This window comes from Lactuca virosa, chromosome 4 (assembly GCF_052849685.1).
Source record: "Lactuca virosa cultivar CGN04683 chromosome 4, Lactuca_virosa_CGN04683_v6, whole genome shotgun sequence".
In the NCBI taxonomy this organism is placed as follows: Eukaryota; Viridiplantae; Streptophyta; class Magnoliopsida; order Asterales; family Asteraceae; genus Lactuca; species Lactuca virosa.
In genome coordinates this window covers 131646492-131659747 of record NC_136429.1, presented here as the reverse complement: position 1 = coordinate 131659747, position 13256 = coordinate 131646492, and the positions used below count along the sequence as shown (strand labels likewise).

At 41.7% G+C, this 13256-nt stretch overlaps 1 pseudogene; it reads left to right on the top strand.

Moving 5' to 3' along the window:
• The first annotated feature begins 1152 nt into the window (after positions 1-1152).
• LOC145105049 (uncharacterized) lies at positions 1153-10180 on the top strand (annotated as a pseudogene).
• Positions 10181-13256: the final 3076 nt, after the last annotated feature.

The following is a 13256-nucleotide window of genomic DNA, read 5'->3' as shown; positions in this document are numbered from 1 at the left end:
GATTCCTTGTGACTTAGGGTCTTGAGATGACGACTTGAGATGAATGCAGGTTGGTGTGGAAGGTAGTATTGGGCCCGTACTACTGAAATCACCGAATCCGTAAGCGGCTCAAGAAGGAATCTTAAGGAACTAAGGAGCTTGCAGGAGTGTGTGGATGTTTGTGTATGTGATTTAGCCTGATTCTGATAGTTTTCTTGTGTGTTTTAGTATGGTGGTTACCCGAGGCTCAGGCTCCAACGACCCTGAGAGGCCGAGTGCCAGTGATGATAAGATCTATAGGATTGTTGGTGCTAAGGTGGCCGCGGAAATCATAGGGGCTATACCAGAGATGTTTGGTTATATCAAGACCACGCTGATTGAGACTTTTGATGAGCGTTATGTCGTCGTCACTGAGGAAACTGCTGACGCAGCCACCATAGTCGTTGTTGCTGCGAGACCGTAGGGGGTGATTAGTTATGGTAGCGGAAGGTCAACAACATGAAGCCACCCGAGTTTGATGGGACCTAGGACCCGATTGCTGTGATGAGATGGATTTCTAATGTTGAGGGTTGTTTTTACACTTGCTCTTATACGTAGAATCTGAGGGTTCGTTTCGCATTGAATCTGTTTCGCTTGGGAGCGGAGGATTGGTGGAAATTTGTAACGGTTGACTATTATCTTGCAGAGCGTACTGCAGTGACATAGGAGAGGTTTACTCATATGTTCATAGATGAGTTCGTGCCAATGGTTGAGAGAGATAAGTTGGCCCAGGAGTTCCTGTCTCTCAAGCAGAAGACAAAGACGGTAATTGAGATCGCCAGGATGTTTAATGAGAGGGATCTGTTTTTCCCTGAGCACATGTCGATTGATCAGACATGTGTGAGTCGGTATCTGAGTATTTTGAGTAGGGATATCCGTGATTTCGTGGTCAACACTTCATATCAAACATTAGTTGAGCTGCAGACCAATGCCAGGAGGAGAAAGATTGAGCTGGAGACCCATGTGAGAGAGGAGACAGAGATTTAGGTAAGAGATAGGAGACCAGTGCAGTCGCAGTTGGAGACTAAGCGGCCCAAGCCCACTGACCCGATGACTGGAGGACAGAAGGGCCGCACTAGCAACAAGTGCAGTAAGGGAAATGAGGGACCCTGTCGGTCGAGGACTATTTGCTACATGTGTGGCAAGGAGGAGCATATGGATAAGGATTGCCCCAAGAGATTTCGGGTTTGCTTCATTTGCAACAAGACAGGTCATTTGAAGGCCGAGTGTCCACAGCTTGCATCCAGTACAGTTCAAACTTTGGCCCCCGCGACCCTGCGTATTATTGATGGCCGGAAGGGGAAGCCCGAGGCTCTGAGGGCTCGAGGGAGAGCATTTCAGTTGACAGCAGAGGAGGCCAGAGCAGCTCCAGACGTCGTGGATGGTATGTGTTCTTTATTATATATGTTGATTTATTTATGTTGCTTATGATATTGTTCATGTTAGGTACTTTCGTTTTGAATTATGTACATGCGCTTGTGTTGTTTGACTTGGGTGTGAGTCTGTATTCTATGTCATCATCTTTTTGTGGTGGTCTTAGGATTGCATGGGAGGCCTTGAGCAGGCCATTGAGAGTTTCTATACCTGATGAGCATCTGATCTTCGTTGCTGACATCTATCGGGGTTGTGTGCTAGAGATTTTTGGTGTTGGGTATCCGATAGATCTTATCCCTATTGCGATGGGAGATGTATGTGTTATCATGGGTATGGATTGGTTGAGCCGGTTTGGGGCTCTGATTCATTGTGAGCGGCAGATGGTGACGATTCGAGATCCTAGTGGGGGAGTGCTGACCATTTACGACGAGGATATTAGGTCAGGATCAGCTTTCTTTTCTGCCGCCAGGGCAAGGTAGATTTTACAGCATGGGTGTATGGGTTATCTGACATATGTAGTGGATACCCGAGTTGATGAGAAGAGATCAGTTTTTATTTCTAATGTTCATGTTGTGCGTGATTTCCCTGATGTTTTTCCAAAGGAGTTGCCGGATGTGCCTCCTAAAAGTCAAGTGGAGTTTCGGATCGATCTGATCCCTGGTGCGGCGCCAATTGCCAAGACACCATATTGTCTTGCACCTGCTGAGATGCAGGAGTTATCCTCTCAGCTGCAGGAGCTGTTAGGAAAGGATTTTATTTGACCGAGCAGTTCTCCGTAGGGATCACCGATCCTTTTTGTCAAGAAGAATGACGATTCACACCGGATGTGTATTTATTGTCAGGAGTTAAACAAGTTGAAGGTGAAGAACCATTATCCAATGCCGAGGATTTATGATCTCTTCGATTAGTTGTAAGGGGCATATTGGTTTTCCAAGATCGATATGAGGTCTGGCTACCATCAGATGAGGGTGTGAGAGGAGGATATTCAGAAGACGGCCTTCCGAAGTCGTTATGGGCATTGCGAGTTCGTGGCGATGCCTTTTGGACTCACCAATGCACCGGCAACGTTCATGGATCTCATGAACCGGGTGTGTAGGCCTATGTTGGATCAGTCAGTGATCGTATTCATCGATGACATTCTGGTTTATTCGAAGACTAGAAAGCAGCATGAGGAGTATTTACACGAGATTCTTGAAGTTTTAAGGATGGAGAGGCTTTATCACAGGTTCTCAAAGTCTGATTTCTGGTTGTGCGAGGTTCAGTTTCTGGGACACCTCGTCAACCAGAATGGTATCTTGGTTGACCCAACCAAGATACAGGCGGTGATGCGGTGGGAAGTGTCGAAGAGTCCATCTGAGATTTGGAGCTTCCTCGGTTGGCAGAATTTTAGTAGAGATTCATTCGAGACTTCTCCAAGATTGTAGTTCCTCTCACTAAGTTGACGAGGAAGGATGTTGTGTTCAGTTGGGGGCCTGAGCAGTAGGCGTCATTTGAGACTCTTCGCCAGAGACTTTGTGAGGCACCTATACTTTCCCTCCCTGGGGGATTTAAGGATTTTGTGGTCTTCTGCGATGCATCCATTTCAGGTTTGGGTGTTGTGTTGATGCAGAGGGGGCATGTGATTGCATATGCTTCGAGGCAGCTGAAGCCTTATGAAGCGAAGTATACCACCCATGATTTGGAATTGGGGGCGGTGGTTTTCGATCTCAAGATTTGACGTCACTACCTTTATGGAGTTCGGTGTACCATCTATATAGACCATAAGAGCCTGAGATATCTTATGGATCAACCTAACCTGAACATGAGCCAAATGAGGTGGTTGGATGTAGTGAAGGATTATGACTGTGAAATTCTATATCACCTAGGCAAGGACAATGTGGTGGCTGACGCCTTGAGCTAGAGGGTGGTCAGTACCCCGATTCAGGATGTGTGTTTGAGGATGACTGTGATCACCCCCATTTTGGAAACGACCAAAGAAGCCTAGTCAGAGGCCATAAAGGAAGAGAATCGGAAGAGTGAGCGAGTGATCGGTCAGGTTTCAGCCTTTGATATTGACAGTAGGGGACTTTTGACTCTTCATGGACGGTTTTGGGTACCGTATGCCGGTGGGGCTCGACGGGTATTGATGGAGGAGGCCCACAAGTCGATATTTTTCATTCATCCAGGGGCTACCAAGATGTATCTAGACTTGAAGCATAGTTATTAGTGGTCATGTATAAAGAAGGATGTGACCTGGTTTGTAGAGCGATGCTTGACCTGCTTGAAGGTCAAGGCCGAGCACCAGCGCCCTCACGGCAGCTTGCATCCTTTGGAGGTTCCACTATGGAAGTGGGAGCAGATTACGATGGATTTCGTTACAAAATTACTAAAGACCTCAAGGTGATGTGATGCTATCTGGGTGATAGTTGATCTTTTGACGAAAAGTGCTCACTTCTTAGCCATAAGTGAGGGCTCTTCTGCGGAGAAACTAGTTGCGATTTATCTTCGGGAGGTGGTGGTTCGGCATGGGGTACTGAATTCTATTGTGTCGGATCGAGATATTTGTTTCACTTCCAGGTTTTGGAAGAGGTTTCATGAAGAGTTGGGCACCCGGTTGCATTTCAGTACCGCCTATCATCTGCAGACCGACGGGCAGAGCGAGCGGACTATTCAGAGGCTCGATGATATGTTGCATGTCTGCATCATTGATTTCGATGGGAGCTGGGACTCCTATCTTCCATTGGCTGAGTTTTATTACAACAACAACCATCATGCCAACATTGGTATGCCTCCCTTTGAGCTTTTGTATGGGAGGAGGTGTCTCACTCCTATTTATTGGGGCGATTTCGGTCAGAGGGTCATGGGAGCACTGAGATAGTGCTCAAGACGAACGAGCTTATCTAGCAAGTCAGAAAGAGATTGATGACGGCCCTGAGTCGCCAAAAGAGTTATGCGGATCGGCGACACTCTGAGCTAGAGTTTCAGTTTGGAGATTTGGTGCTTCTGAAGGTATCATGCTGGAAGGGTATTATCCGCATTAGGAAATGGTGAAAGCTAGGCCCCAGGTTTATTGTCCCTTTCAGAGTGATAGCCCGTGTGGGAAAGATGGCTTACCGAATGGAGCTACCTGAGGAATTGAGTCAGATTCATGATACCTTCCATGTTTCCTAGTTGAGGAAGTGTATAGATGATGAGACTGTTGTAGTCCCTTTGGATGACATTCATGTCGATGATCGCCTGAACTACAATGAGAGGTCGATGTCAATTCTGGATAGGAAGGTGAAGAACCTGAGGAATAAGGTGGTGAACCTAGTCAAAGTTCAGTGGCAACATTGGAAGGGCTCGGAGTGGACATGGGAACCCGATGCCGAGATGCGCAAGCAATACCCCAATTTGTTTGCAAAAGAGGACTTCGATGGCGAAGTCTGATTTCAAGTGGGGGAAAGTTATAACATCCCACATCCCGAGGTACCAATCTACTTATTTTATTAATTCAAGTATTGAGTATTTCCAGCTTACGCGAGGCGTACTAGCCATGTATGTCGGTCGTAAGCCTTTAACTAAGTCGGGACGGAGGCAATGTACACTGGGCGTACGAGGGAGTACTCCGGGCACGCGAGCAAATTCCAAACCCTAATTTTTAGGGTTTCACCCCTATTTAAACACATTATACCACCCTTGGACATTCATTAGCCAACATCCATTCCCTTTAAACCCTAGATATCGTACCCTAGCCTTGTGAGTGTGATTTTGGAGCTTGTTTGTGATTCTTGGGCATTCTTGGTAGAGAAGGAAGTTCTTGGAGAAGAAGGTGGTGCTTTCTAATCTTTGGATCCAACTTCTACTTCACCTTGTGCATCTTCATAAGGTATAAAGTTTATACCTTGGTGCTTTTCTTTCTAGATCTCTTAAAAAGGTTATTTATGAACTTTATGTCCCAAACATGGATCTTTGTGAGTATGGTGTACTCAGAGCATATTAGTTGTCCTTTCATGTGTTTTAGGACATCTAAAGTCATAAAAATGCATGCTTGATGGTCCTTTTTTGTCCATGCAAGAGTTTGGTGGCTTTGAGTATGGTTTAAGTTAGGGTTTAAAGGTTTAAGCTTATTTCAGCCATGAAAAGGATTAAAGTTATGAACTTTATGGGTTAAGACATTCTATTGAGGTCAGATATGTGTTTGGGTTTCATGTCTTAATGATTAAGACGTTAGGAAGTGGAAGTTAGGATCAGACAGCATACACTGAGCGTACTCCTGGCTGCGCCCAACGTAGTCAGGCTTGACCACCACCCATTTCGTTCGTGGAGTACACCGCGCGTAAGGAGCGTACGCCCAACGTACGCGCTGGACTTGTTGACTTTTGACTTTTGGTCAAAAGATTGAGGGTTTTGGACTATGGAAGGGCAAAATTGTCTTTTTTCCCTTCAAGGATGTAGTTGTGGGATTTGGACTTGCGAGTCGGGTTAATGACCTTAATTGATTAGGGTTACTTGTTGTGTTTATTAGGCGGAGTCTAGTTCCGACAGTTCGGGAGTGAGATTTATCAGTCATCAGTATCAGGTGAGTCTCCTCACTTATTCTTACCTGTGTGGTAGGATAGATGTGTATATATATATATATATATATATATATATATATATATGTGTGTGTGTGTGTGTGTGTGTGTGATGACCAGCTAGGTCTAAGTGTTGCTACTGTGTATGTGTTGTTTATATGTGTTGAGACTTCGGGTGGTCTCCAGGGTTGTTGATAACCCACAGGGCGTGTTGTTGCCCATTGAGACTTCGGGTAGTCTCCAGGGTTGTTGATAACCCACAGGGCGTGTTGTTGCCCATTGAGACTTCGGGTAGTCTCTAGGGTTGCTGATAACCCATAGCTGTTTTATGTGTTGTGTTGTATGTGATATCTTGGGGAACTCACTAAGCTTTGTACTTACAGTTGTTGATTAAATGTGTTTCAGGTACTTCTGAGGATCGCGGGAAAGTGGAGGCTTGATTTGTACACATTCGCTTTGAGATTTTGTTATTTGATATTTTGAGACACTCTGATATTTTGATGTGGAAGTTTTATTTGATATTATGACTTTTCTGAGATGGTTATTATGAAAACTATTTGCTATGGGTTTTAAAAAAAATGAAAATTGTGGGGTTAAATTTTGAGGTGTTATATTTTCGTGAAAAAACTCTAAATGACATCTTACTTCATTATACGTTATCCATACACGTTTTTCCATATTTTTTTTTCTATTTTTTGCGAAAGCGTTTTTCGGAAACAAACCCCTATAAGCCCCATAATCCTTATCTGACATTGCCACCTGCCTATAAATTGCCCCTATTACTTTAAGATCTAGTCAAACTATTGCAGAGCTTTTCCATGCGAATTTCAGACGATTTATGGCCGATTATGATATTTTTCATCGATTTGTGAAGATCTGAAGATTACGATTCACCGAATAGTTTAGTTTATCCGTCAAACTATTGCAGAGCTTTTCCATGCGAATTCAGACGACTTATGGCCGATTATAATATTTTTCATCGATTTATGAAGTTCTGGAGATTACGACTAGACCAGATAGTTTAGTTTATTCGTATATACTTTACAGTCTTTTTTTAGCCATGTCTGGCTAAAAACCTAGTTTTCAGTTCTGTACAAACTCATACTTTTTATTTAATTAATCATTAGATTTGGTTTTTAGTTTGTGTTTCTATCTAGTAGTTTCATTTTTGTACGTCATAAATGTTTGATTTTTAACTTTTTTTAGCCTGATCACATGAATTATGATTAAGTCAATCTAGTTAAGTAGTTTTTAAAATTCATATGTATAAAATTTCACTCCTCAATCATTAGGCTTCATCACATGAGCAAAAATAAAAACAATATAAAGTACCACAAAGAATCATAACCATTCTACTTGACTAGGTATCATATCTTAGCAAAAACCTGATTTTGAGTCAGGTCTAAATTAAATTATTTATTAGTTATTTTCATTTTTATAAAATGATATAGGTCAAAGAAGAAATTATGTTTGAATAATCCAAATTGCTATTTAGTTTATTATCTGATTTTGGAACCAAAATGATACCATGTAATATGGTTCTCACTTTCCATATTTTAAAATTCTCGATACCATTTATTTATTTAGATAGGATATTAAAATAATTAAAATTTTCGAATTAAGCACATAGGATTAGATTAAGAAATGATCGAATATTGTCGTATTATGTAAGTCACAATTCAAATCAACCCTTTTAATTATCATCGTACAATGAGTGATATGAAAAACGGACAACAAACTGGGTGGTTAAATTTTTTGTATGGTAAAACTAATTTGATGGACAGGGTGGATTTATAATTTTATATTTTATATGGTCTTCATTTCATTGGATGTATATCCACCAGCGGATCACATCATATTTCTGGATTGGTATTGAACATTTGGACCACCTGGCTCTTTGAAGACAGAAGTGTTGGTGCAAATAGAGAAATGCCATTTGACTTGGATTTATTTACGAAAATGTACAAGGGGTTGTCGGCACGAACCGTTATCATTTTATAAAGTCAACTGGATGTCGGCCGTTTGGAAGTAACGTGGAGTGGCCCCATCTTTATATCATGTCCTTTGACCCTTTTGTGCAAGGATGATATCGTTTGCATATAATATATATCGATTCTATAGGAAATTCATGAAATAACCAAAAGTTAGGTGGTGTTTTCAGCAAATAATCATGAAATTTTAAGTTTTGGAAAATGACCACGAGATTTGCAGAGGGGCTCTGCAGATCCCTTAAATCCTCTGAGGAACGACGCACAGTACTAAAGAAATGACATGACACCACTGAAAGACAAAAAAAAATTGGGGCTCTAATAGTTCCGCAGAGGTGGCTCTGGATCCATTGTACACCTCTGCGGATCGCTATAATCCTCTTAGGAACCATCGAAAACGGGGTAAAATCGGAAAATACCCAAAAAAAAATTGTCTTTTAGTGGTGTCACGTCATTTCCGCAGTATTGTGCGTCGTTCCTCAGATGATTAAAGGGATCCGCAAAGCCTACTATGCGAATCTCGTGGTCATTTTCCAAAACTCAAAATTTCATAATTATTTGCTGAAAACACCTCCTAACTTTTAGTTATGTCATGAAACTTCTCTTGAATCTAAATGGTTTTGAAAAAATAAAAAAGAAAAGAAAAGAAACTCAGGCACATTTATACCGTTATTTGGGAGATTTGGAAAACGAAGATGTCTCTTGTCCTCAAAAAATCTTATCGTTTAAATGGTTCAAGCATAGGAATAAATTTAATTCTCTGAATTAGAATATGTGGTGTTGTTTTTCTAGTTTGGCTTGTAATCTGTAATAATCTCTAGCGTCTTGCTAGTTTTTAATAATTCCATCATTCTAATATATATATATATATATATATATATATATATATATATATATATATATATATATATATATATATATATAATCTTTTGAGAACTCATAGTTTCCCGAGAACCCAAGAACTAAATGTGAAACGTTAGATAAAAAAAAGGTTAAGATGCATGGTGACATTTCCATAAATAAGTAGATGATTAAAGAGATGAGGGTATCTTAATTAAATTAGAGGGGGGTAATATAGGAAACAAAAAAATATAATTAAATTATATCCAAATCGACTATCTGATAAAGTAATTTTGCAAAATATCTCTTTCACACAACCCCAGATCTGTCATTCTCCTCCAAACAACTTTTCTTGCGGTTATCTTCGTGATCGGAGACGGCACCCTTCTCTGACGGCTAGATCACCTGAAGATTCTCCGTTGTCAACTATATGTTCTCTGTCATCTCTCATCCATGTAGTCTCTCCCGAAAGTGTTGAAGTACAACCTCAAGTAGAACCTAAAGCTGAATCAGAAGCAGCAGGAGAAGGAGAAACATCACATGGCTCACAACGTTAGATCTGTTGCCGGATTTGTCCGAAACAGGGGTAACGTCGTCGGCGCTTGTGTCGACGGTGATCAGGTATGTTCGAGAAGAGACCATGTTGATTAAGAAAGCAGAACACGACGCTCAATACAGATACGTTGGAAAGCCACCGGAGGAAGCACAAACAAGTTGTGGAAGCCAAGGGAGGAGGTCGAGTCCACCTATGGGGAGCGTGGACAAAGAAAGATCAATGATGAAGATAATGTTAGGGTGTAGGAATTTTGAATTGCTCTTTTGTTTGATATTGTTGTCGGTGATGACCACAAACAAGCGTCAGGGATAGGCTTTTGATTCATTTTCGGTGAGTCTCTCTTCTCTCCGTCTCCGGTCACCTCTAATTATATCTGATCACATTTCAGTTGTTTAATCATGGTAGATTTTTAGGTACTCCATGGCAGTAAACATTGTCGGATTTGCATACACCGTGCTACTAGGTTTGGATCTTGGGTATCAGTTGGCCACCAGAAATCATTACAAAAGATGCCATTATCTCCGATATTACTTTGATTTCGCCATGGACCAGGCAAGCTTTTCAATCTAATCTCTTTCTTTTCCTATAAATTAAAACACCCATTCAATTCAAACTTTTCTTTGAATATGATCATGTAAAATTTCTCAATTCTAACAAAAATTTGTTGAAATGCGGATGTTTACATACCTTCTGATATCATCGGATCATCAGTAGCCACAATAGTAGACAACTGGAAATCGAATTGGGGTGCAGACAAGTTCCCACAGCTGGCTACCACCTTTGTTGGTCTTGGTTTTGTGGCTTTTGTCGCCTTTGCCTTCAGCTCTTTAATCTCTGGTTATTTTCTTCATGCTTCCACATCTTCATGATTTTCTATTATTATTACTTCAATTTTTTGATATGTTCATAATCGAAAGTGTGAAAACTGAGTATAAGGAAGGGGGTTATGTTCTTATGTAGTTGTGTAACGTATATAGATTTGTATGATTCGGTAAATGTGCTTATTGAGAATGTTAAAACTTTCACGAGTTCAGATTTTAGGCTTGTGGGATATTAATTCAAATTTTATGGAAGTGATATGTTCTTGTTTTATGTATATAGGATCGTATTGGATCGTTGTAACATCCATAAAAATCACAAGAAATTTAAACTTTTTTAAAACAACTCCAAATCATAGAATGTTTACAAAATCATTGTTTGCGAGGAATCGTTCCATATCAGAGTATCACATAGATCAAAAGTACATAAAACAGAGGATGTGTACGGTCATGCCTTCGCCTTCCCACGATCAACTGAAGTTCCTGAAACCACAACTAAAAACGGTAAGCCAAAGCTTAGTGAGTTCCGCCAACGTACCAACACAAAAACAGATGATATGTACAATAACAGCATGTACTGGGTCCACAGCAAAAAGACTGGATTACCCATGAGCCCATAGCATAAGTCTGGCTTGCCCTCGGGGCCCACAACTTATGTATGGCTTGCTCCCTGACCAAATCAGTCATCAGACTGAAATACCCTCAAGCCCTCAGTACGAGTCTGGCATACCACCCGGTCCTCAGCTCGTATCTGGAATGCTCCTGAGCCCTCAGTATGAGTCTGGCATGCCCTATCCGGCCCTCAGCTCATATATGGAATGCTCCAGGGTTTGTTGGCTACAACACGAAGCAGTACAACCTCAACCCAACACAATATGTCAACATAAAACATATAACAAACATATACATACATAATCAAAGGTAATCTTACAGATCTACCAGACAAGCATATCGGCAACTAGTGTAATCATACATATCTATTCCATACTTAGATATCAGTGAATAGTAGGATATCAAACCAATGGGTCGACCTTAGTGCCTTCGACCCGTAAGTACAGTGAGGAAAACTCACCTCGCAAACTGGACAAAAGTTGATGAGGTCTTGACTCCGAATCTCAGCTTTAACCGTCACCTATCTAATCAAATGACCAATCTCAATCAAAATCCCAAAATACCCTTAAGTCAAAATTGGTCAAATTCAAAGTCAAACTGGTCAAATCAACTGAGTCAACCCATCCAAGTCAACCCAGTTGATTCAACTCAACCGAGTCAACCCAGAGTGAGTACGCAGGGCGTACTCCAAACGTACGTTGGGCGTACTCGATTGTTGACCACCATCGGGGTGGTTGACATCGTATGCGATGTGTACTCCAAGTACTCAAGGTGTACTCCCAGAAGCCCAGAATCTCAATAAGTGCTTAATGGCTTAATCTTTCACGTCCATCTTCCAGATCCATGGCTAAAATACCCTCAAGAGTCATAAAGTTTCCAATTTTATGACTTTCCATGTCCATTAAGTTCTTAACTCAACTTCTTAATCCATTAAGACCTTCTAAGTGATGCATGGAGCAAAACCAATCATTTGGAACCCATTTTTATGACTCAAGACCCTTCCAAAGGTCTGAAAGGACAACTTAATGGGTCAAGAACATGCTATGTTCATGAATCTCCAAATTTGGGACAAAAGGACCAAAATTCATTCCAACACAAGATCTAAATGAAACTTCACCAAGTTCCGAACTTTATACCTCAAAATGGTGCCAAAAGGTGGTGTGATCCTGGATCTAAAGAGCTTCACTCCTCCAAGGTGGTCTCTCTTTCCTTCCTTCTTCTTCAAAAGCACAAAATAAACACACTCAAGCTTAGAAATGATTCACAAGAGGGATTAGGGTTGCAAAAACGTATCAAGAGGATGGAGGCTGATGAAATAAGGGGAAATGAGGCTATAATGGGGTTTAAATATGAGTCAAACCCTAAAAATTAGGGTTTGCATGCCTGGCATGTACGCCCTACGTACATATGTACGCCCTGTGTACTAGGGTGCGCCCTAGTACGCTCAGCATACACACGTACGCATGGCGTACTCCCCAATCTCCCAAATTACGAAAATGCCACTAGGGCCTTCATTACACTTATTCTTATACTTAGGGACCAAAATACAATATAATTCAGTTATAGGGTCAAAATTAGAAGTACCTTATCGTCGGGATGTTACAATTCTCCCCCACTTGATCTAGACTTCGTCCTCGAAGTCGGCTGCGGCGAATAACTCATGATAATGCTCTCGCATCTCAGCCTCCGGCTCCCAGGTCCACTCGAAGCCTCTTTGATGTTGCCACTGTACCTTTACCAAAGGTATCTTTTTATTGCATAGGACCTTCATCTTTCTTTCCAAAATAGCTATCGGCCTCTCGACGTAGTTCAGTCGCTCATCGACCTGAATATCCTACAACGGAATCACTACCTCGCTGTCCAACACACACTTCCGCAATTGAGAGACATGGAAAGTGTTGTGGATCTGACTGAGCTCACTCGACAAATCCAAACTGTAAGTTACCTTGCCAACCCTGGTAATCACTTGAAAATGTCCAATAAATTGGGGACCCAATTTCCCCCTCTTCCTGAAGCGTATCACACCCTTCCAGGGTGAGACCTTCAGGAGCACCATATCGCCGACCTGAAACTCCAACTCTGATCGGTGCGGATCGGCATAGCTCTTCTGCCAATCCTGAGCAGTCTGCAGTCTCTTCCTGATCTGCTAAATAAGCTCCATGGTCTGAAGGACTACTTTGATCCTTCCCATAATCCTATGACCACCCTCTCCCCAACAAACCGGGGTACGACATCTCCAACCATACAAGAGCTCAAATAGCGGGGCACCAATGTTGGAGTGATAACTGTTATTGTAGGAGAACTCCGCAAGAGGTATGTAGGAATCCCAACTCCTACCAAAATCAATAACACAAGCTTGTAACATATCCTCGAGGGTCTGTATAGTGAACCGAACATCTCGTGCAGTGCTGAAATGCAACCTCGTGCCCAGTTCCTCGTGGAACTTCTATCAGAAACAAGAATTGAACCAAACATCTCGGTCCGAAACAATAGGGACCGAAACTCCATGACTAGC